The sequence below is a fragment of the Taudactylus pleione genome, unplaced genomic scaffold (genome assembly GCF_031769625.1).
Source record: "Taudactylus pleione unplaced genomic scaffold, aTauple2 ptg000079l, whole genome shotgun sequence".
Classification (NCBI taxonomy): domain Eukaryota; kingdom Metazoa; phylum Chordata; class Amphibia; order Anura; family Myobatrachidae; genus Taudactylus; species Taudactylus pleione.
The window spans coordinates 2,151,493-2,175,070 of NW_028284481.1; the positions used below are offsets into that span (position 1 = coordinate 2,151,493).

At 45.4% G+C, this 23,578-nt stretch overlaps 1 protein-coding gene across 6 annotated transcripts in view; it reads left to right on the forward strand.

Annotated features, from left to right (window-relative positions):
* Positions 1-23,578, forward strand: part of TOGARAM2 (TOG array regulator of axonemal microtubules 2) — a 188,537-nt gene that overhangs the window by 52,714 nt on the left and 112,245 nt on the right. For 4 of the 6 annotated variants that reach the window (XM_088467962.1, XM_088467966.1, XM_088467965.1 and 1 more), the window contains exon 1: positions 14-233. The exons of the other annotated variants lie outside the window; for them this stretch is intronic. The gene's annotated coding sequence lies outside the window, so the exon portion shown is untranslated. Of the gene's footprint in view, positions 1-13; positions 234-23,578 lie in introns of those variants that run through there. 6 annotated transcript variants of the gene reach the window in all.

The following is a 23,578-nucleotide window of genomic DNA, read 5'->3' on the forward strand; positions in this document are numbered from 1 at the left end:
CAGGTATTAACATAACAATGGACAGGTCTGTCCCAGGAGTGACACTTCACACTACAGCTCCCTGGTGCCTGGTTACCTAGCAGCCCTGTTTACCTGTGGTATGTGGAGTTTACCTATGGCATGCAGAACGCACCTGTATGTGTGAAGCTGACACTGAACTCGTCTCTGCCTGGAACCCAGATACTAATCTCCAGCACTCAGCCTGTGGGTCAGTACCAGAGGCATACAATCAGGTAACAGCCCGTTGTGTGTGTTATCAGGATGGGTGTCTGTGTGCTGGGTCACCCCCAATATTTGTCTTTTGTCGCTACTGGGGGTGCAAGAAAATGTGTTTTTTCAATATAGGTAATAAATATGCCCGGTGGAACCTATATACCTGCTGCATACATATGCTAGTAGTGTAAAAATCAGCATCCTACTATCTCTATTGATTGTTTAGCTAACCCGTAGTGGTCTACTGCCCCCTAATTTGAAGGCATAATCCCATGTTTTTGTCTCTAAAAATCTCCCTTTTTGCACAATACAATCCCAATCTTTCCTGCATGATAAATGCAATTCTTAAGGTGCCCATCCACTAGGCGATTAAATTGAGCGATTGAACGATAGCGATATAGTTATTGTTCCATCGTTCATAAATTGTTTGTAAATCGTTTGCAAATCGATAAGAAAAATGTCCACAACGACCAGCGATGTGCACTCCCGCTGGTCGTTTAGACATCGATCATCGGGCAAACATGCTGGACAACCTGACGATATCGTCAGGTTCAGCATGTTTGCAGATGAAAAATGACACTATTATCCCATTCATTCCACATGATGTGATGGGGCTTCTGCTGCTGTTGTGGCCAAGTCAGTAAGTAATCCACAGTGGTGCACCGGCTCAGTGGCTAAGCGCTCCTCGGAAAATAACTTAAAATGTTTATGGTATATGATTTATATAAATCAGCAAGACGCTGCCACAGTTATAGACTGTGGAGTTACTTTTCAGCATATTTCAAACCTGTGATACGCCCCAAAATAAATCTTATTGGCTCTTTTCTTCCTGATTGTCAGAACTTTTTTTAGCATACAGTATATCTGTACATGATATATATATCTCTTTATTTGTATCGCTAGCTATTTATACTAATTGCAAGAAGGGTCAGTGTTCTTCTGCCCATCATAAAGGATGTTTTGTCTCATACATGATCTGGATATTTGGAAAGCAAGATATAGGGCCATATTCAATTTGAGGCGAAAAGTCAGTTGCCGGACTTTTCGCCGTCATCGGAGCTTTTCTGGGCAAAAAAGTATTGGGCGCGTGCCCGCATATCCCCGTATTCAGTTTCAAATTGGCGATAACGGGACCCGGCGAAAAGGTAATTATTGAAAAAGCCGTGTTATTTTTGTGGAAATCAGCTTGTCACCCCCCCAAAAAGATGCACTGACATGGGAGATTACTATGGGTACCCCCGAATAGCCCTGCTAAAGGTATTTGGGGGTCTTTAAACGGTCTTAATAGGTGTTTTTATGCGTCTTTGACAAAGTGGTGAAGAATAGCATTTAGCAACATAAAAATCCACCTGCCGCAGCCAATCGCAATCAAAGAAACAACTGGGGCGTACTTGGGGATCCCCCCCCACAGTCTTTTTTGCTAGTTTAAAAGTTGTCCCCCAACTTTTTTTTTCACCCCAAAACGAAAGGGTTTTTTTGGGGTGTCCTGTGGAACTTTTTGAATTTTTTTGATACACAATACCTTTGGGGGACAGTCCAAGGGGTGCAGGGTATTTTTTTTTTTGTTTGTTCCCCAAAACTCCAATTTCTGCACTTTTTTTCGCAACCTATTCTATGGTAATCTTTTCCCTGGATTTTTTAATTGAATACGAGGAAAAGTGAAAACGGCGAAAATGACGTCATCGGCGAAAAAGTTTCGCCGAGAACGGCTTTTTGCTCCAAATTGAACACGGCCCATAATATACAGTACTTATATGTAGGGGTGAGCGGGTTCGGATTTCTGAAATCCGAACCCCCCCGAGCCCCCCCGATCCGAGTCCGATCCGAGTCAGGCTCGACTTTTCCCGCCTGACTCGGATTCTGAAATCGAGGCAAAACGTCATCTTCCCGCCTTCCGAGTCTCGCGGGTTTTGGATCCTATATAAGGTACCCACGTCGGCGCCATTTTCTCACTCGGCTGTGGACAGTGAAGAGGGAGGGTGGGAGTTAGGGCTGTGTAGTGTAGTGTAGTGTAGTGCTGCTGTTGTCCACTACTTCAAAGTCCATAGGGGCTGGCTGTGTTGTGCTGTGCTGCTGTTGTTAATAGGGGCTGTGTCCACTACTTCAAAGTCCATAGGGGCTGGCTGGACTGTGTTGTGCAGTCAGTTCTCCATAGGGGCTGTGTCCACTCCAAAGTCCTGTGCAGTGTCCCAGTCCTAAAGAGGTGCTGTAGTGTTGTCCAGGGGGTGCTCTGTCCATCAGGGGTGCTCCCCCCAAGTGCTAAAAATATAATATATTTTCTGTGTTTGTGAATTGTGTGCGCAGTAGCCGCACGTGCATCAACAAAGTAGTGCCAAGCGTGCGCCTGTGTCATAAGTAAAGGGCCGGCTGGCTTGACCGTTAAGGGTGCTGTAACCCCCGAAAGTACACTCCAGTCCAAACCAAAAAAAAAATTATTTTCTGTGTTTGTGACTTGTGTGCGCAGTAGCCGCACGTGCATCAACACAGTAGTGCCAAGCGTGCGCCTGTGTCATAAGTAAAGGGCCGGCTGGCTTGACCGTTAAGGGTGCTGTAACCCCCGAAAGTACACTCCAGTCCAAACCAAAAAAAAAATTATTTTCTGTGTTTGTGAATTGTGTGCGCAGTAGCCGCACGTGCATCAACAAAGTAGTGCCAAGCGTGCGCCTGTGTCATAAGTAAAGGGCCGGCTGGCTTGACCGTTAAAGGGTGCTGTAACCCCCGAAAGTACACTCCAGTCCAAACCAAAAAAAAATTATTTTCTGTGTTTGTGAATTGTGTGCGCAGTAGCCGCACGTGCATCAACAAAGTAGTGCCAAGCGTGCGCCTGTGTCATAAGTAAAGGGCCGGCTGGCTTGACCGTTAAGGGTGCTGTAACCCCCGAAAGTACACTCCAGTCCAAACCAAAAAAAAAATTATTTTCTGTGTTTGTGAATTGTGTGCGCAGTAGCCGCACGTGCATCAACAAAGTAGTGCCAAGCGTGCACCTGTGTCATAAGTAAAGGGCCGGCTGGCTTGACCGTTAAGGGTGCTGTAACCCCCGAAAGTACACTCCAGTCCAAACCAAAAAAAAAATTATTTTCTGTGTTTGTGAATTGTGTGCGCAGTAGCCGCACGTGCATCAACAAAGTAGTGCCAAGCGTGCGCCTGTGTCATAAGTAAAGGGCCGGCTGGCTTGACCGTTAAAGGGTGCTGTAACCCCCAAAGTACACTCCAGTCCAAACCAAAAAAAAAATTATTTTCTGTGTTTGTGAATTGTGTGCGCAGTAGCCGCACGTGCATCAACAAAGTAGTGCCAAGCGTGCGCCTGTGTCATAAGTAAAGGGCCGGCTGGCTTGACCGTTAAAGGGTGCTGTAACCCCCGAAAGTACACTCCAGTCCAAACCAAAAAAAAATTATTTTCTGTGTTTGTGAATTGTGTGCGCAGTAGCCGCACGTGCATCAACAAAGTAGTGCCAAGCGTGCGCCTGTGTCATAAGTAAAGGGCCGGCTGGCTTGACCGTTAAGGGTGCTGTAACCCCCGAAAGTACACTCCAGTCCAAACCAAAAAAAAAATTATTTTCTGTGTTTGTGAATTGTGTGCGCAGTAGCCGCACGTGCATCAACAAAGTAGTGCCAAGCGTGCGCCTGTGTCATAAGTAAAGGGCCGGCTGGCTTGACCGTTAAAGGGTGCTGTAACCCCCGAAAGTACACTCCAGTCCAAACCAAAAAAAAATTATTTTCTGTGTTTGTGAATTGTGTGCGCAGTAGCCGCACGTGCATCAACAAAGTAGTGCCAAGCGTGCGCCTGTGTCATAAGTAAAGGGCCGGCTGGCTTGACCGTTAAGGGTGCTGTAACCCCCGAAAGTACACTCCAGTCCAAACCAAAAAAAAAATTATTTTCTGTGTTTGTGAATTGTGTGCGCAGTAGCCGCACGTGCATCAACAAAGTAGTGCCAAGCGTGCGCCTGTGTCATAAGTAAAGGGCCGGCTGGCTTGACCGTTAAAGGGTGCTGTAACCCCCAAAGTACACTCCAGTCCAAACCAAAAAAAAAATTATTTTCTGTGTTTGTGAATTGTGTGCGCAGTAGCCGCACGTGCATCAACAAAGTAGTGCCAAGCGTGCGCCTGTGTCATAAGTAAAGGGCCGGCTGGCTTGACCGTTAAAGGGTGCTGTAACCCCCGAAAGTACACTCCAGTCCAAACCAAAAAAAAATTATTTTCTGTGTTTGTGAATTGTGTGCGCAGTAGCCGCACGTGCATCAACAAAGTAGTGCCAAGCGTGCGCCTGTGTCATAAGTAAAGGGCCGGCTGGCTTGACCGTTAAGGGTGCTGTAACCCCCGAAAGTACACTCCAGTCCAAACCAAAAAAAAAATTATTTTCTGTGTTTGTGAATTGTGTGCGCAGTAGCCGCACGTGCATCAACAAAGTAGTGCCAAGCGTGCGCCTGTGTCATAAGTAAAGGGCCGGCTGGCTTGACCGTTAAAGGGTGCTGTAACCCCCGAAAGTACACTCCAGTCCAAACCAAAAAAAAATTATTTTCTGTGTTTGTGAATTGTGTGCGCAGTAGCCGCACGTGCATCAACAAAGTAGTGCCAAGCGTGCGCCTGTGTCATAAGTAAAGGGCCGGCTGGCTTGACCGTTAAAGGGTGCTGTAACCCACAAAGTACACTCCAGTCCAAACCCCAAAAAAAATTATTTTCTGTGTTTAGCCGCACGTATATATCAAATCGATATAACATAAATGGAGGACCAAACTTTCTCCGATAAAAATAAAATAGAGAAAGATCAAGAACCACTTCCTCCTAGTGCTGAAGCTGCTGCCACTAGTCATGACATAGACGATAACATGCCATCAACGTCGTCTGCCAAGGCCGATGCCCAATGTCATAGTAGAGGGCACATACAATCCCAAATGGCAAAGTTCAGGAAAATGACCTTGAAAAAGACATTTAAATCAGCTGAAGAGAAACGTAAACTTGCCAATATGCCATTTACGACACGGAGTGGCAAGGAACGGCTAAGGTCGATCCCTAGTATGTTCATGACTAGTGGTTCAGCTTCACATGACGATGGAAGCCCTCCTCCCACTAAAAAAATCAAAAGAGTTAAGCTGGCAAAAGCACAGCGAAGAACTGTGCTTTCTAAGAAGATATCACAAATCCCCAAGGAGAGTCCAAGTGTGGTGGTGGTTGCGATGCCTGACCTTCCCAGCACTGGACGGGAAGAGGTGGCTCTTTCCACCATTTGCACGCCCCCTGCAAGTGCTGAAAGGAGCACCCACAGTCCACTTGCTGATATGCAAATTGAAGATGTCACTGTTGAAGTACAACAGGATGAGGATACTGGTGTAGCTGGCGCTGAGGAGGAAGTTGGCGAGGAGGATTCTGATGGTGATGTGGTTTGTTTAAATCAGGCTCCGGGGGAGACAGTTGTTGTCCGTGGGATGAAAAAGCCCATCACGGTCATGCCTGGGCAGAAGACCAAACATTCCACCTCTTTGGTCTGGCAATATTTCTATCCAAATCCGGACAACAACTGTCTTGCCATATGTACCATATGTAAAGGTGAAATAAGTAGGGGTAGGGACGTCAACCACCTAGGAACATCCTCCCTTATACGGCACCTGCAGCGCGTTCATAAAAAGTTACTGTCAAGTTCAGAAACTTTGGCTAAGACCGTAAGCAGTCCAGGGACACCTAAATCCCGTTGTCCTGTTGTATCCAAGCGCCTGCAAACCACACCGTCAACTCCCTCCTCGTCAATTTCCTCCTTAGTTAGGATCGGAAGTAGTCCTGCAGGCCATGTCACTGGCATGACTGACTCTCCTATCCGGGATTCCTCCGGAGGATCCTGCATTGCTACGCCTACTGCTGCCGCTGCTGCTGTTGCTGCTGCTGGGAGTCGTTCATCATCCCAGAGAGGAAGTAGGAACACCACTACTTTTACTAAACAATTGACCCTCCAACAGTCCTTAGCGAGGAGGATGAAGTACGACAGCAGTCATCCTGAAGCAAAACGTATAACTGAGGCCTTGACTGCTATGTTGGTGTTAGACGTGCGTCCGGTATCCGCCATTAGTGCAGTGGGATTTAGACAATTGATGGAGGTAGTGTGTCCCCGGTTCCAAATCCCGTCTAGATTCCACATCACTAGGCAGGCGATACCGAGACTGTACAGAAACGTCAGAAAAAGTGTCCTCAGTGTCCTGAAAAATGCCGTTGTACACAATGTCCACTTAACCACGGACATGTGGACAAGTGGAACAGGGCAGACTAAGGACTATATGACTGTGACAGCCCACTGGGTAGATGTATCACCTTACGCAGCAACAGCAGCAGCGTCACCAGTAGCAGCATCTCAGAAATGCCAGCTCGTTACAAGGCAGGCTACGCTGTGTATCACCGGTTTCAGTAAGAGGCACACCGCCGACAACCTCTTAGAGAAACTGAGGGAAATCATCGCCCAGTGGCTTACCCCACTTAGACTCTCCTGGGGATTTGTGATATCTGACAACGCCACCAATATTGTGCGGGCATTACATCTGGGCAAATTCCAGCACGTCCCATGTTTTGCTCACACAATAAACTTGGTGGTGCAGAATTTTCTGAAAAGCGACAGGGGCGTGCAGGAGACGCTTTGGGTGGCCCGAAAAATTTCTGGCCACTTTCGCCATTCAGCGACTGCGTGCCGAAGACTGGAGCGCCAGCAAACACTCTTGAACCTGCCCCGCCATCACCTGAAGCAAGAGGTTGTGACGCGGTGGAACTCAACCCTCTATATGCTTCAGAGGATGGAGGAGCAGCAAAAGGCCATACAAGCCTATACATCCACCTATGACATAGGCAAAGGAGGGGGTATGCACCTGACTCAAGCGCAGTGGAGAATGATTTCCGTGTTGTGCAAGGTTCTCCAGCCCTTCGAACTTGCCACACGTGAAGTCAGTTCAGACACTGCCAGCTTGAGTCAGGTCATTCCCCTCATCAGGCTTTTGCAGAAGCAGCTGGAGAAAGTGAAGGAGGAGCTAAGATGGAGCGATTCCGCTCGGCATGTGGGACTTGTGGATGAAGCCCTTCATTCGCTTTGCCAGGATTCCAGGGTGGTCAATCTGTTGAAATCAGACCACTACGTTTTGGCCACCGTGCTCGATCCTAGGTTTAAAGCCTATGTGGTGTCTCTCTTTCCGGCCGACACAAGCCTGCAGAGGTGCAAAGACCTGCTGGTGAACACACTGTCAGCTGAAGCGGAACGTGACACGTCAACGGCTCCTTCTTCATTTTCTCCTGCAACTGGGGCTGCCAGGAAAAAACTTAGGTATCCTAAGCAACCCGCTGGCGGTGATGCAGGGCAGGCAGGACCAAGTTTGGACATCTGGTCCGGACTGAAGGACCTGGCAACAATTTCTGACATGTCTACTGTCACTGCATATGATACTGTCACCATTGACAGAATGGTGGAGGATTACATCGGTGACAGCATCCAAGTAGGCATGGCAGACAGTCCATACCTGTACTGGCAGGAAAAAGAGGCAATTTGGAGGCCCCTGTACAAACTGGCTCTATTTTACCTGAGTTGCCCCCCCTCCAGTGTGTACTCCGAAAGAGTGTTTAGTGCAGCCGGGAACCTTGTCAGCGAAAGGCGTAGGAGGTTGCTTCCACAGAATGTGGAGAAGATGATGTTCATCAAAATGAATTATCAGCTCTTCCAGGGAGACCAGCCTCCAGAAGGTACAGAGGGACCTGTGGTGGTGGATTCAAGTGGGGACGAGTTAATACTTTGTGAGGATGAGGATGTACACACTGAAGAGGGTGAGGAATCGGTGGATGAGGAGGATGAGGATGACATCTTGCCTCCATAGAGCCAGTTTGTGCAGGGACACATTAATTGCCAGCTTGTTTTGTGGGGGCCCAAACGAACCAATCATTTCAGCCACAGTTGTGTGGCAGACCCTGGCGCTGAAATGATTGGTTTGTTAAAGTGTGCATGTCCTGTTTATACAACATAAGGGTGGGTGGGAGGGCCCAAGGACAATTCCATCTTGCACCTCTTTTTTTTCTTTGCATTATGTACAGTTTGGGGCCTAGTTTTTCAAACTGCCATCCTGTCTGCCACTGCAGTTTCACGCCTAGATGGGTCACGTGTTTGTGCCGCCCACTCGTGTCGCTTAGCATAGTCATCCAGCTACCTCGGTGCAACGTTTTGGACATAAAAACACTATTGTGAGGTGTGAGGTGTTCAGAATAGACTGGAAATGAGTGGAAATTAAGGTTATTGGGGTTAATAATAGCATAGGAGCAGAAAAAACTACAAATTCTGTGATTTTAGCTGTTTTTATGCTTTTTTAAAAAAAAATACAGATCCAAAACACAAAACCCAGAACCCAAAACACGGAAGGGTGGTTTTGGCAAAACCAATCCAGATCCAAAACACGAAGAAAGATCCAGATCCAAAACCAAAACACAAAACACGAAAAGTGGCCGGTGCACACCCCTACTTATATGTATGCCAAAGGTTTGACATGCCTGTATATAAAGATACAAATAAATGAAAAATGACCAAAAAATTCTCCAATTTAATAGAACTACTTTAATGCATTGAGTTCCCTGTAGAAAGGAATTTATCTGTAACAGGAAAGTTAACACAAATGAGGGACGTTCTTGAAACATTAGAGTAATATATTATAAAAAAAATTTTTTTCAATCCTGCTTATTTACACCCAGTGAATTTTGCGGTAGTGCTCAGGGGTTAGCAGGACTGAGTCCTTTTGTTTTTTGGTCTAACTTTTTTAATTCTTATAACTAGTTACAGAAACGAGAAGAAATCAGAAAAATAATTTATAATCGAATAAAATATGCATCTTCTCACTTATCGAGAGTGCGGACGCTGCTATAAATCTTATCTCCATTTGTAACTTTAGCTAAGCACCGGTAGCGTGTTTCATAGGAAAAAAAAAAACACTAATTACCAGATGTGAAATTTGTTTTTGTTTATTTTTTGTTCTGAGGAAAATAACGTTAATAATAGAAAAACATGCAAGAGCGTAAAATTTGAGAATTTTTACCATAATTTTCTGCAAAACACAGAAAAAAGTGTATTGCTATTTTATCTTTTGGACAATCTTGTGGAGTATATATATATATATATATATATATATATATATATATATATATATATATAATGTGTATATATAAAATCCAATGGACCCGGCACACTGTTAAAATAGTAGATGGCTCAGGTGCCCTTCCCATATGATAATATATACAGGAAAAATCAGGAGGCACTCAAGAAGACTTCACGATCAGAGAAATAATACACGGCAATACTGTGCTCTCTTATGTCTGATCGTGAAGTCTTCTTGAGTGCCTCTTGATTTTTTATTTTTTTTCTCTCTCTCTCTCTCTGTGTCTCTCTCTCTCTCTCGCTCTCGGAATATTATTTTTGCAATTAGCAAAAGATAAATACAGTGTAATAAAATCTGCAGGGTGATTTATAATAACAAGAGTGCATGGGGCAGTATAATCAGATATCGGTCTGCTGTAACCATATGACACCAGAATTGCTATGTGATAATAAGATGGACGGGCTAATAACCTCTTTCCGTTATGATTTACTGTTATGAGCAATTCCGGCTGGAAAGTGTTATTTTGCACCTTGGCTAAACAACGGAAATATATTATGTGTGGACAGATAAATACCCCTATGTACTAAACATTGGAGAGACATAAAGGACCTCATTCAGACCCGGTAGCAAGCGCTGAGCGCTGGCAACTGGGTCGATGTTTAGGCTCTGCGCACGCACAGCAGCCGCACTGCGAGTGCGCAAGCCCCGGAGCGAGAGAGAAATTCTGTCGCTCCGGAGCTCACTACAAAAGGGGCGGCTGTCGATGTCGGCCGCACTGACATCAGCAGTGATGTCAGTGGGGAGCTTCCTGCTCGATCAGAGCAGGAAGCTCCCTGGGGCTTGCGGTTGCCGAGACCCTAACGCAAGCCCCGATGGTCGCTATGGTCTTGACCATCGCGACCATCAACCTGGCCGGTCGCTAAAGCTGTGGGTGGTAACCCACAGCTTAGCTAGCGACCAGGAGGCCACACTAGAAAAGTCAAGCGGCCGCCCTCATTCAGAACGAGCGCTCGCTTCTTGCGACCGCCTCTGAATGAGGGCCAAAGTACCAACCAATCAGCTCGTAACTGTCATTTTTCAACCACAGCCTGTAAACTGACAGGAGCTGATTGGTTTTTGCTTCCAGAAGTTGCAGAATTTCCCTGCATGAAATAAATAGCATTTATAAACCCCTCCCATATCACAATAGGATGTCTAGGGGCAGAATTCACCTTTTGTTGGATTTGCGCTTAATTCTAAATGAGACCCATAGCAGTGATTACTGGGACTTATCAGTTAGTTATAACCAATTCATATTTACAAAAGGGGCAAATATCCCTAGTACCATCAAGTTTTTGCTGGCATTAAGGCTCATATTTATTATGGATTACATCTCCATGAATCGCTTATCCCGCCCCACTGTAACCTATGTACAGTAGTGTACCAAGATGGCTGCCTTGTGTGGTACCTTCATGACAGGACAAACAGTCAGTGGAACCGATGATTCTGCTGGATAGTCTTGTTCTTTTATTATATTCCATCCTTTGTATCTCACCAAAGTGTAATCCTAAATTATCTCCACATATTGGTTATCCCATCCATTGTACTGTACAGTATGTAGTGTGCCCAAGATGGCTGCCTCGTCTGGTACTTTCATGGGCAGGATGACCAATCAGTGGAACTGAGGATTCTGTGGGTATCTTGTATCCTGTGCTGTGTATTTCATATTCTGTAATCACTCACAGTAACTATTGTAGTGAGCAAAAGATGGCTTCCAGCTTTGTCGTATGGTTTATTTACTGCAAATGTAAAGTGTTTTCAGTTCTTTTGGAGAAAAGCACTATATTTTATTATTATTATTATTATTATTATTATTATTATATTTGCTTTACCCACCATAAACATCGATCGCTCCAGTATTTATATTGTTGTTTTTTTTTTTAATCCAAACATTTGAGCGCAGAGTGTGGGCATCAGATAAAGGGGGCCCCTCACCTCTGGACCCCCTAGCAGGGATGTAATCAGTATGCCGGCCACCGATATCCCGACACCGGAATCCCGAACAGGATGAAGATCCCGGTGCCAGCATCCTGAAGGTAAGTATCCGGCTTACCTTTAGTGTTAGCCTGGGGATGGGGGGGTTAGGTTTAGGCAGCCCCGGGGGGGATTAGGGATAGGCACCACCCTTGGGAGGGTTTAGCTGTGGGGAGGGAGGGTTAGGATTAGGCACCCCTGGGGGGAGGTTATGGTTAAGGACCACCCCGGGAGGGTTAGGTTTAGGGTGCGGGAAGGGGGTTAGGGTTAGGCACCACCAGGCGGAGGTTAGGGTTAAGCACCACCAAAGGAGGGCTAGGGTTAGGCAGGGTAGGATAAGGAACTTACCAACTGTAGTCGGGATTTTCAACAATCAGGCTTCCGGTGTCTGTATTTGAACGGGATATCCTACCCAATGATAATGAAAATTCCACCCCTGCCCCTCTCCCCATTCATATCACATCCACCAGGAGCCCAGTCTTTGTGGTGTTGATTTTATGATACAGGAGGCAGCTCCGGTTCCCATTGTTGTGTTTTGGTTACACAGTAAAGAAACTCAGCAATGAGAACCCAATTAACTGCATCTTAGAATGTATTAATATTTTGTAATATTTTCCTGGTAACAAAAACCTCGGCTTTGATAAGAGGCTGTCCCAGCAATGAGTAAATAGTAATGTGATAGTTTTCGCTTTACTACAGGTTCTGACGAGGCTGACCCACCGTATACACCCTGCCGTATACAGCCTGCTTCTGCATTGAAAAAGCATCCAATGAGCTACAATGGTTAACGCTATCAGGGCCGAGTTCAGAAAACCATTGCTTTTCAGAGCTTGGTAAATTGGACTGCATCACCGTTCCTACGTCTGTGGGAATAGTTGTATTCTCTGGGTCCTTCGTTACTCAGGATATACCTGTGGTATCTCCTTTGTTAATGCTATCGTAACTGTTGCCCATACTACAAGTTTGGATAATCATGCAGAAACAGCAGAATGGACCGAAACAGGGCTCTATGCAGCCTCTAAACACAGGGGCCTCATTTATCAACGCGTTTTATCATTCACAACGAGTGATAAAACTTATTGCGTATGATAATGGTGATCCAGCCAATCAGCTCTCAACAGTCATCTATTTGAAAAATGACAGTTGGGAGCTGATTGGCTGGAGCACCATTTATGTTATCTTACACAGTGAGTTTTATCACTCGTTGGTAATTATAAAACTCGTTGATAAATGAGGCAGATGATGTCATATCTAAGGGGCGGAGCACTGCCCAGAGCATCCTAAGGATACTCCGGGCAGGTCCATGGGCTGCAGGGGGCCTGCCCAGTGTGTCCCTTGGACTTAGGGAGTGTAGCGGGGTTAGGGTTAGTTTTGGGGGGGAAGGTTAGGGTTAGGCACCCCTAGGTAGGAGGGTTAGGTGTTAGGTTTAGGGTGCGGGAACGGGGGGTCAGGTTTAGGCACCCCCGGGGGGGCTTAGAGTTAGGCACCCTCCTAAGGGAGGGTTAGGGGGGGGCAGAGGGGAGGGTTAGGGTACTTACCAGCTGGTGTCGGGCTTCTCAATATAGGGATTTGAACCGGCGGTTTAGCCGATGGTATTACATACTGATTCCGTGCGGTGGTCGGGGGGGCTGCTAAACATGTTTATCAGAATAAAACTGTTGGAATGTGTGTGTACTATTGGTAGTAGTATGGCAGATTCATAGTACACACCAGCGGATCCCCTGAAGTCAGCGAACAGCCCAGTACTTGACCAGAGGAGTGGTTTATTCAGCAGTAATCTGGATATACAGCCGTAGTCACCAATAAGCATGTAACAGACTGTCAGCATGGAGTGGAGTGTTCCACTGTGATGCTCTAACACAGTGTGACAAGATGGCGCTGCACATGCACAGAAATAAAGGCGGCCATCTTGGTCAGGGATTGAAGCCTCCCTAAAGGAAACAATATGGAGACTGCGCAGTAGCGCTCTCCTAACTTCAGCAAAAACAGAATGATAAATAAGCCCCATGTATAATATAACATAAAATATTGCTTGTGTCCACTTTTTGATGTATTATAACCAGCTGGAGCACTTTCATGTAATAAGGGGAAGTCAGACGCTGGACTTGAATGTGACCTATTACTCTTTGAAGTTTTGCGTGAAAGGTATGAGGAAGGGAATCCCCTTCCCATTAGTGTAATTACTAACGATTTATGTGTTCATTCCATAATAATGGACTATTACACCTCTAACCTAGTAACTGGATCACAGCAACTGGGAATTCCCAGGTACTCTCTATATAGGATAATGGTGATCATTGTTACATTAACACAGGGGCTAATTTGTATCATTGACAACTGCCAGTAATGATGCAATGTTCTGTATTACAGTCTGGCACAAGACAGATTCTTAGAGAAAGAAAGTGGTGGTTTGTGTATCATCACCTTGAGTACAAAATTACAGTCATCGTGCAAAATGTTCTTTGGCAGAACTCACTGAAAACATGGAAGCTTGGAAAGCCTATTTTTTATGTTTCTTTTACACCTAAGCATGACCTCAGCCACACTGGACAAAGGGTTTCTGGTCTGGTTGCTTAATTTCTTGTGCCCTGGGGTCTATGATTTGTCTCAAAATGTTTTATTCAATAATTTTAGGTAATAATTTAGTTTTATCTCATTATAATGTTTACGTAGCTTCCAAGTGAGTTTAGGGATCATATTCTCTGAAGATATTAATAAATGCAAAACAGGGACAGATCTGATTAAATATTCAATAAAACTGAAAGATTACATAGAAGTGAGTATCTCATATATGGCACATTCCTCTCTGCCTCTTAATGCTACATATTCTTCTTATGTTACTAAATTAGATGGGTAGTATTGGACTCAGGCTTGTACTTGGGTAGCAGAGTGTCAGCAGCACACAGATGGCAAAATTTCAGAACTTAGTATTACATTATGGTAGTAGATTTTCAATAACTCAAGATTACACCTGGGTAGCAGAGTTTCAGGAGCACAGATTGCATACTGGTAGTAGGATGTCAGGAACTTCAAGTAGTACTTGGGTATCAGAGGCCCTGATTCAGAGCCGGACGCTCTGACAGAGCGCTCGCTCTGAATCAGGGCCGTCCCTTCTCCTTTTTGGAGCGGCCTCCTGGCCACTCGCATAGCTGTGGGTGACCACCCACAGCTATAGCGAGCCGCCAAAATAATGGTCGCGATGGTCAAGACCATCGCGACCATCGGGCTTGCGACGAGACCCTGTGGTAGAGCCAAAAGCACTCCCACTGACATCACTAGTGATGTTAGTGGGGCCGGCCCCAGATGGTAGGCGTTCCCATGGGAACGCCTCCGTCTGGGCAGCCACGCCCCCGGCACGCCCACCAAAGGGTGTGTGCTGTCAATCACCTTCAACAGCACGCCCCCTTTGGTGCGAGACCCATAACGACGGCTTGGCCGTCATTATTCGGGTCTCACGCATGCGTATGACGGAGCTGGCTCCCTCGTGCGCATGCGCATTTGGGCAACATCGACCCGCTTGCGAGCGCTCGCGAACGGCTCTGAATCAGGCCCAGAGTTTCATGGACTCACAATTGCACACAGCAATGTGACAGAACATATTTTCATGCCAAGCCAGAGTTTTAAAAACTAGGCAAAAGATACAGCTTATTAAGGCAGGCAGGAGGATTAACTGCTTTAGTGCTGTAACTGAAGAAATCCAATATACAGGAATACCTCATACTACTACAGAGTAATTTTTTATGCTACTACTTATTCATCTTCACATTATGCTACTACACAGTCCTCTCCTCCTTTTACTACCCCACAGTCCTCTCCACCTTATACTACTCCACAGTCCTCGCCACCTTATACTATTCCACAGTCCTCTCCTCCTCATACTATTCCACAGTCCTCTCTAAAATATACTACTACAGTCCTCTCTACCTTATACTACTAACAGTCCTCTCCACCTTATACTACTCCACCGCATACTACTACTACACAGTCCTCTCCACCTTATACTACTAACAGTCCTCTCCACCTCATACTACTACTACACAGTCCTCTCCACCTTATACTACTAACAGTCCTCTCCACCTCATACTACTACTACACAGTCCTCTCCACCTTATACTACTAACAGGCCTCTCCACCTTATACTACTAACAGGCCTCTCCACCTTATACTACTAACAGGCCTCTCCACCTTATACTACTCCACAGTCCTCTCCATCTTATACTACTAACAGGCCTCTCCATCTTATACTACTAACAGGCCTCTCCACCTTATACTACTAACAGGCCTCTCCACCTTATACTACTAACAGGCCTCTCCACCTTATACTACTAACAGGCCTCTCCACCTTATACTACTAACAGGCCTCTCCACCTTATACTACTCCACAGTCCTCTCCATCTTATACTACTAACAGGCCTCTCCATCTTATACTACTAACAGCCCTCTCCATCTTATACAGGACTCTCCAATTTATATCAATATTTAGTCTCCAATTCATGATACTGCAGTTTTCGATCTCCTTATATGAGATCCGCTAGAAGTTCTTGTACGCTGCGTTCGGATATTGATTACTTTAGACTTTAAGCTCTTGGTCACATCTTGTAGAAATCATATAAAATAAAGACCTTAAGGGTCATTTGTGTGAAATTATTATTATTATTATTATTATTATTATTATTATTATTATTTATAAAGTCAGGGAGCTGGAGGAATATGACAGAACTACTGAGAGAGGGTGTACTCCATCTTGATGTAAAGTATTATATATGATATATATATTCTTATATATATATGTGTGTGTTATACACTATGGGTTTGATTCAATTAGACTCAATAGGCTGCACTTACAGTAACTCCAGATTTGCACATTTTTGTTCGCAGTACCATAGGGCTCCGTACAAATATCTGCGAGTTTGGGATAAGGTTGGGCCACAAAGGGGGTGAAATAAGGTGCAGTTACCGGTGTTTCATAGTACACGTCACATGGTTGTATTTCACACTGAAGTGATCGCAGTGCTTGCGGCAGGGTATAGTCAAGCGCTGCGATCGCATCCGATGGTGCTCGATGTACCAATGGTTCCATGCACTTCCAAGAGATGACGTGCGCATGTGGACAGCTTATGAATGGCTGGTAGGCATCTGCATACACATAGCGATCGCACGCCAAGTCATAGTGGGCGTGCTAATGCCTTGCTGTGCGAATGCCTGCCTTGCTGGGCGTGCGCTGGATTTGCATACGTTAGGTGCGAACGCATCCAGCGAGCGGGTCTGAATGAGCTCCTTTATTTGCAGTCAATACAATGACTATTACAACATGCTTAAGGAAATGGGTTGTGGAACTACATATCCCAACAAGTCCTGACTGCCAATACGTTTCTGCTTGCTGGATGGATAGCTCCACGGCTTCAGGTGCATGCATGCAAGAAAGCTTCGTGATTGGCTCATAGGAGAAAGTGCGCAGTTATTTACATATCCCTACCCAGACTCCTTAGGTGTATTTTTTTTTTTTTTTATTCATTGTACCTCAAAACACAGTGTCTCAAAGTTGCAGCAGGATTGTATAGTTCAATAGAATATTGTGGGGATATTGGGTGTTATTAGCTATATTTTGTCAACGTATACGGTAAAATAACTGACACCTAACTTGGTAATATCAAACCGCCATGTTAACAGTAGTGGAAAAAAAACCATGATATAAATCAGACTGGTACATACAGCACATTAATATTTCTCGTCAGGAATAGACGGCGTCAAGAACATTCCCGTAACCGAGTTTATTTACCTCTGTTTACCTGACACGCAGCCAAACTGATTCTCCCATGTTGACTAAAGTCGAGTCTAAATTTATCCTTAATGAATGTTTTATTTACTGCGGTTGCACTAAGTGTTTACTGTGTTGAAAGGGGAAGTAGTTGTGCTATACCCAGGTGACATTACTGTGCCCAGAGCAGTCTCTCCAGCCAAAGATCTGTTTGTGATGTGCGAGTTCCCAGGAAGAAGCTGAGGCTTGTCTCCTGCCAATGTGGTGAGATGCTGCCAGCTCACAGGAGGCCCAATGAGCCTTTGGTGATAGTGTCCTGCAGGAAGTTGGCTGCTTGTTTTGGAGTTCAGGCCAACAGTCATATAACTTTCATTAAACTTTTAGGTGGGAATTCAATTCCTCATGTTGTACCACGATGTTCGGCTGCGCACATTACCGCCTATTACAAAACTCAATCTTCGCTAATTTTCCTGCACACCGGGGATTGCGAAGGCAACTTGGAGAAGATACTGCCTTTGAGCTACCGTTTTGGAGTCAATTCGGCTGACAGAAGTCCAATAAGACTGATAGAGGGTTAAACAGTGATGCAGAGCCAGGCTTGTTAGGGAATCGGTATGATTTACCGCCGGACGCCTGTCTGGCGGTTGGAATCCCAACAGCGGCAGCCCGACATGGGTGAAAATCCTGATCGTCCCCTGGTCAGTATTCACTAACCTAACCTCCCCCCCTTAACTCTAACCCTCCCTTAGGGGTGCCGAATCCTAACCTTCCCCCCCAGTGCCTAACCCTAAATCCCCCTTTAAGTGCCTAAACCTAACCCCCTCTTCCCCGCCGCCTAAACCTAAGTCCCCCGGGGGTGCCTAACCCTAACCATCCCTCCCCCTAGCTGAATCCTTACCTCCCGGGGGGGTGCCTAACCCTAAGCCTCCCCCCCGCAGCTGTCCGCTTTCGGCGCCCGGCATCCCTTCGATCGGGATACCGGGCGCCGGTCTCCCGGCGTCGGTAAAATGACAGGCGTCTAGAATTAGACGCCTGTCATTTAACCCTCGCCGGGAGAAAGCAGTCGGGAAGCCGGCTGTCGGGATTATGTCCGCCAGCTTCCCGACTGCATACCCTTGTTAGACATGAGAGAAAAAGCTCCTGCTGGAGACTGCTAAGCATATGACTGACCTGAGCTTTAGCCAATCAAGGTGAAGCTAGGCATTATGGGTCTATAGGTGTTTGGTACGAGTGGAAACGAACATACATTTGGGGGATACTTATTATTTGCAGGGTGTTTTTGGGGGGATATTGTTATCATAACGGCGTTGCCGGTGATGGAATCCCAACACCAGTCAGAATCCCGGCACCTGCATCCCGACCGCCAGCATCCTAACGGTAATAAGTAGTGTTAGAGAGAGGGTTAGGCACTAATGGGGGAGGGTTTGGTTTAGGGTGCAGGGTGGGGAGGTTAGGTTTAGGCACTGGGGGGGAGGGTTAAGTTTAGGCAGCAGGCAGAAAGGTTTAGGGGTAGAGAGAGGGGTAGGGCTAGGTATCCTAACCCTGTTGGGATGCCGGTGTCAGGATTTTGAATGCTGGGATCCGAGCACCAGTAGCCCGTACCCAACCCGTTTTTGAGAAGTATCCCACAAATAATTATTGATAAATAGACCCTTAAGAGAGAGATGTGAGTTGTACCTGTGGAATATGTGTGCACTATTTTTACGATGGTATAATCAGCCTAGTAGTGTGGTTTAATGAGTAGTAGTAAGTTTATACAGTTGTACTCACTGTTGCATACACCAGAGGCATATTATAAACACAAATGAAAAATAAACTGCGCTCAACTAGACGTGGTTATAGAACGTGGAGGGTGTTTATATATAGATATAGATACTATGGGTCAGTATCTAGACAAAATTACACTACACATATTAATGATCTCTGTATTAATGGAATAGTTCAGTGACCAAAGATTGTAGGAAAAACCTACCATAATAAACTGATACTGACCTGTTGGACTACTAAAAAATCACTGAGTATGCTGGTACATGGATAAATAATTTAATGGAAATTGAAAAATAAAACAGAAGTAAACTCAAATATAATTGGACATATCAACATATAGGTTCAATAAGTATGAAACACACAGTATAAATAGTACATAGGAATTAAATAGTAAAAGTTCCCAATCCTCTGATTGGCGTGAATAAAGATCAATTATGTAGGGGAGATCGGTTACAGGATCTGCTGATCATGAGTGGAAAAGACCCCCGGTAGGTCAATAACTGTATATATCAATTTCTGGAATAGATCACAAGGAGAATTGTCCTGGTGGGTGATTGAAAGGAGAATGTAGGGGAAAAATCCGGTATGTGGAACGGTGATGGTACCAGCGGCGTCCCGCTGATACTTGATGTTAAGTCCTGGTGTTATGTACAGAGATGCCCGGGGTAGACTTCTTTGAGGAGGGAGTATGGATTAACCGCCAAGTAAGGGGTGTATCTCGACCAGTAGGCACTCCTATGGCGACTGTCGGCGGAACGTCTGGTCCCAGGCGTTCGCCAGCACCGCTACACGGAGTGACCACTATGTTGGTGGGGAGGGATATTTGAGACATTGTGATTCTGTCATTTTCATTGGAGATCTGTTACACAAGACTGCTTACATTGAGACCCACTAAGCCGCGGCTTGATCATCATCACGTGACCACAACCCAAAAGTAAGGAGACGGAGGAGAAGATTGTATACGCGCGCACCCCAGCCATCGTTGCCACGCGAGGAGAAGGACGCGAGACTACAAGCAAGCACCGGCCGGAGGAAGGAGCGGACAACGGCGAGAGACAGGAAGGTAAGTCTCCAAGTGCGGAGGGGATATATGGTCACCGGCTCCAAAAGCTCGAGCCATAACATCCCTCCCCACCAACATAGTGGTCACTCCGTGTAGCGGTGCTGGCGAACGCCTGGGACCAGACGTTCCGCCGACAGTCGCCATAGGAGTGCCTACTGGTTGAGATACACCCCTTACTTGCCGGTTAGTCCGTACTCCCTCCTCAAAGAAGTCTACCCCGGGCATCTCTGTACATAACACCAGGACTTAACATCAAGTATCAGCGGGACGCCACTGGTACCATCACCGTTCCACATACCGGATTTTTCCCCTACATTCTCCTTTCAATCACCCACCAGGACAATTCTCCTTGTGATCTATTCCAGAAATTGATATATACAGTTATTGACCTACCGGGGGTCTTTTCCACTCATGATCAGCAGATCCTGTAACCGATCTTCCCTACATAATTGATCTTTATTCACGCCAATCAGAGGTTTGGGAACTTTTACTATTTAATGCCTATGTACTATTTATACTGTGTGTTTCATACTTATTGAACCTATATGTTGATATATTCAATTATATTTGAGTTTACTTCTGTTTTATTTTTCAATTTCCATTAAATTATTTATCCATGTACCAGCATACTCAGTGATTTTTTAGTAGTCCAACAGGTCAGTATCAGTTTATTATGGTAGGTTTTTCCTACAATCTTTGGTCACTGAACTATTCCATTAATACAGAGATCATTAATATGTGTAGTGTAATTTTGTCTAGATACTGACCCATAGTATCTATATCTATAAATAAACACCCTCCACGTTCTATAACCACGTCTAGTTGAGCGCAGTTTATTTTTCGTTTGTGTTTATATGTTCAGGGTTCGAGTCAGGTACCCTAAACTGCAGCTCACTTAACTTGGACAGTCCCCAGTGTTTCAGTGCGCTAGTATTCTCTCTTTTTATACACCAGAGGCACCTAACGACCGCTTGCGTCGAAGACGCCTCATGACCACACCCTCTGCTTTGTCCCATTCTGGGGGCGTGACTGTGTGTCACATCCCCATCTTCATCACACTGGGGGCTTTCCCAGCGCTCCGGAAAGCCGCCAGACTCTACCAGAACAGTTTAGATGACATGCACATGCGTGCGTCATACATCACTGCTGCAGCTCTGCTCAATAACACCATCTGAGGGGGCAAGAAGCTCTGCTGTTTTGATGTCACCCCCTGGAACCACCCGCACCCCACAAGACTGACATACACTATCTGGAAGAAGTGGAAACATACAGAGCACCATCCAGTGATGCATGTGGGTAGCGGTGACAGCAGGTATACTCTGGAAATATCGCAGGGTCTCAGTGGCACTCTAACACAGTGACAATATGGCGCCACACATGCACAGAAGACCACATAGTGGCAATCTTGGTAAGGTACTGATGCTTTTCTAAAGGAGCACCATGGAGACTGTGCAGTAGCACACGCCATACTTCAACACCCCCCATGCTGCAAGCTTTTCCATGATACACAAACATTTTTTACTTCATGCAGCAACCTGTAAAAAAAATTAGATTTAGAAAAGCAGGATTATATCTACATTTCAAGGGAGTCTAATCCACATTTCTTGGTAAGGACATCAGCAGAAATCTTAATGACAAGAGTCGTGACTTCATAAAGGGCCCAATTTATCAACAAGTTTTATCATACGCAATGAGTTTTAAAACTTTTTTACGTATGATAAATGTTGCTCCAGCCAATGACAGTTGGGAGCTGATTGGCTTTTGCACCATTCACCATATGCAACTCACGTATGATAAAACTCGTTGATAAATGGGCCCCTAAGTGACTTCATTACCTTGTCTATCGATTTCCATTCAAACCGGTCAATTCTTGATTTTGGCTCTTGGATATCTTGAGGTTCACTGAATGCAGTATTTGCAAATTCCTCATAGGATCTCCTTGGTGGTTTTCCACTGTTTGATCTCATAGAAGTTCTTGTTTGTGGTTGGATTTCGACACTAGTAGCCGCTGGTTCAGATATGACTGCAGTGACACATACTTTTCTTAGCATTTCTAACTCCAGTTTCTATTTAAGTGGTGCTGTTTCTTTGAATATAACATTTCTTGACTTGACAAGCCTTCTAGTATTCGGTTTCTAGAGTCTGTATCTTTTACTCTCAAGACAGTAAGCAAACATGATACAGTTCATGGACTTTGAATTCAGCTTGTGTCTTCTTCTTTTGGTATGTGTACATATGCGGTACCCCCAAAAACTCTGAGATGTTTGACAGCTGGTTTTCTTCCTGACTGCGCTTCCATTGGTGTTTTGTCTTTTAAGGCACCTGTAGGAGTACGATCCTTCAGATACACTGGGCCTGATTCAGAGATGGACGCTAATGCGATTTTCACGCAGCTCGAGCGATTGTTTTGCTTGCGTATAAGCTGCGTATAAGCTGCACTGCGCATGCGCATCAATTGCATTGTGATTACGGACACACAGAGAATCCCATCGCAAAGTGACTGACAGGTTGTCAGCGTTTAGGGGTTGTCACAGGGGGGTGATCAAAAAAACGCAGGCGTGTCTGACCATTTAAACGCCATTTCATGGGTGTACATAAATTAGCCCTTGCGATTTCCTATGCAGCATGGGAGCCCTCTGTGTGTCAAGAGAGCTGCTGAATCTGCTGCTGGTAAGACGTGCTGCAAGGGCAAGATGGCCGATCGATGTGTGTTGATGTTACCGATATTCACACTGGTAAGTGACACCGTACACATGTAAGAAGGCACCAGTGTCCTCAGTGGGCATCTTTTGTCAATGTAGTCACTCATACTTGTGCATTCATAAAACTTGGTTTTATGCAATACACGCCTCATATTAATTAGCTCTCATCAGACCCAATTGTCATGCTCCACCTACAGTGCTGTCCACATGTCTTTTGCTGGCACTCTCCTATGTACGATGGAATACATGTGTTGTTAACACTTAAGCCAATTGTTCCCATGGCTCTCTCTATATCATCTGGGTTCAGACTGTCACTTGGATCAACTGTAACATTTCACCTTTCTTTAAATGCATTTCCATTGCAAACTTCCATGTGATATCATTTTCTGCACCTCTCAGTTTAATGGACCCCCATCATGAGTGTGACATGCATGTATTGTATGTTGCGCACTGACATACTTATGCAACTTAATTTCTTTATTTCTCTGGTTAGCACACTGTGCTGACATGCTATGCTGGTCACACTGTACTGGAAACACTCTGTGCTTTTTCACTCAGTGCTTGCACATGTCTATGATGTTTGTGTGCTGTTGGGCATTTAGGTGCTTGGTGCCTGTGTACCTGGCACTTGTGTGCCTGGGCCCATCACCTGTTGAATATGTGTGTACAGTAGAGTAATGGTGTCATTACTGGGCACTACGGAAACCTCTGATGAGGTTAGGAACCAGGGGGTTGCAGAATAAGTCTCCTAATTGCGGCCAAAGCCAGGTTTGACTAGACCTTCCCAGAGGCGCGTAGTCTAACTCACTTGGTGGTTTTCTCCAGTGACCCCTCCAATCGGGATTTGGGTTTCCGCTGCACCAAATGAGCAGGTTGCGGCCCTCTGGACAGGTGCCTGGGAGTGACAGAGGACTGAAAGTATGTATATGAATATATATTTATATATATATTAAGGATACTGCCT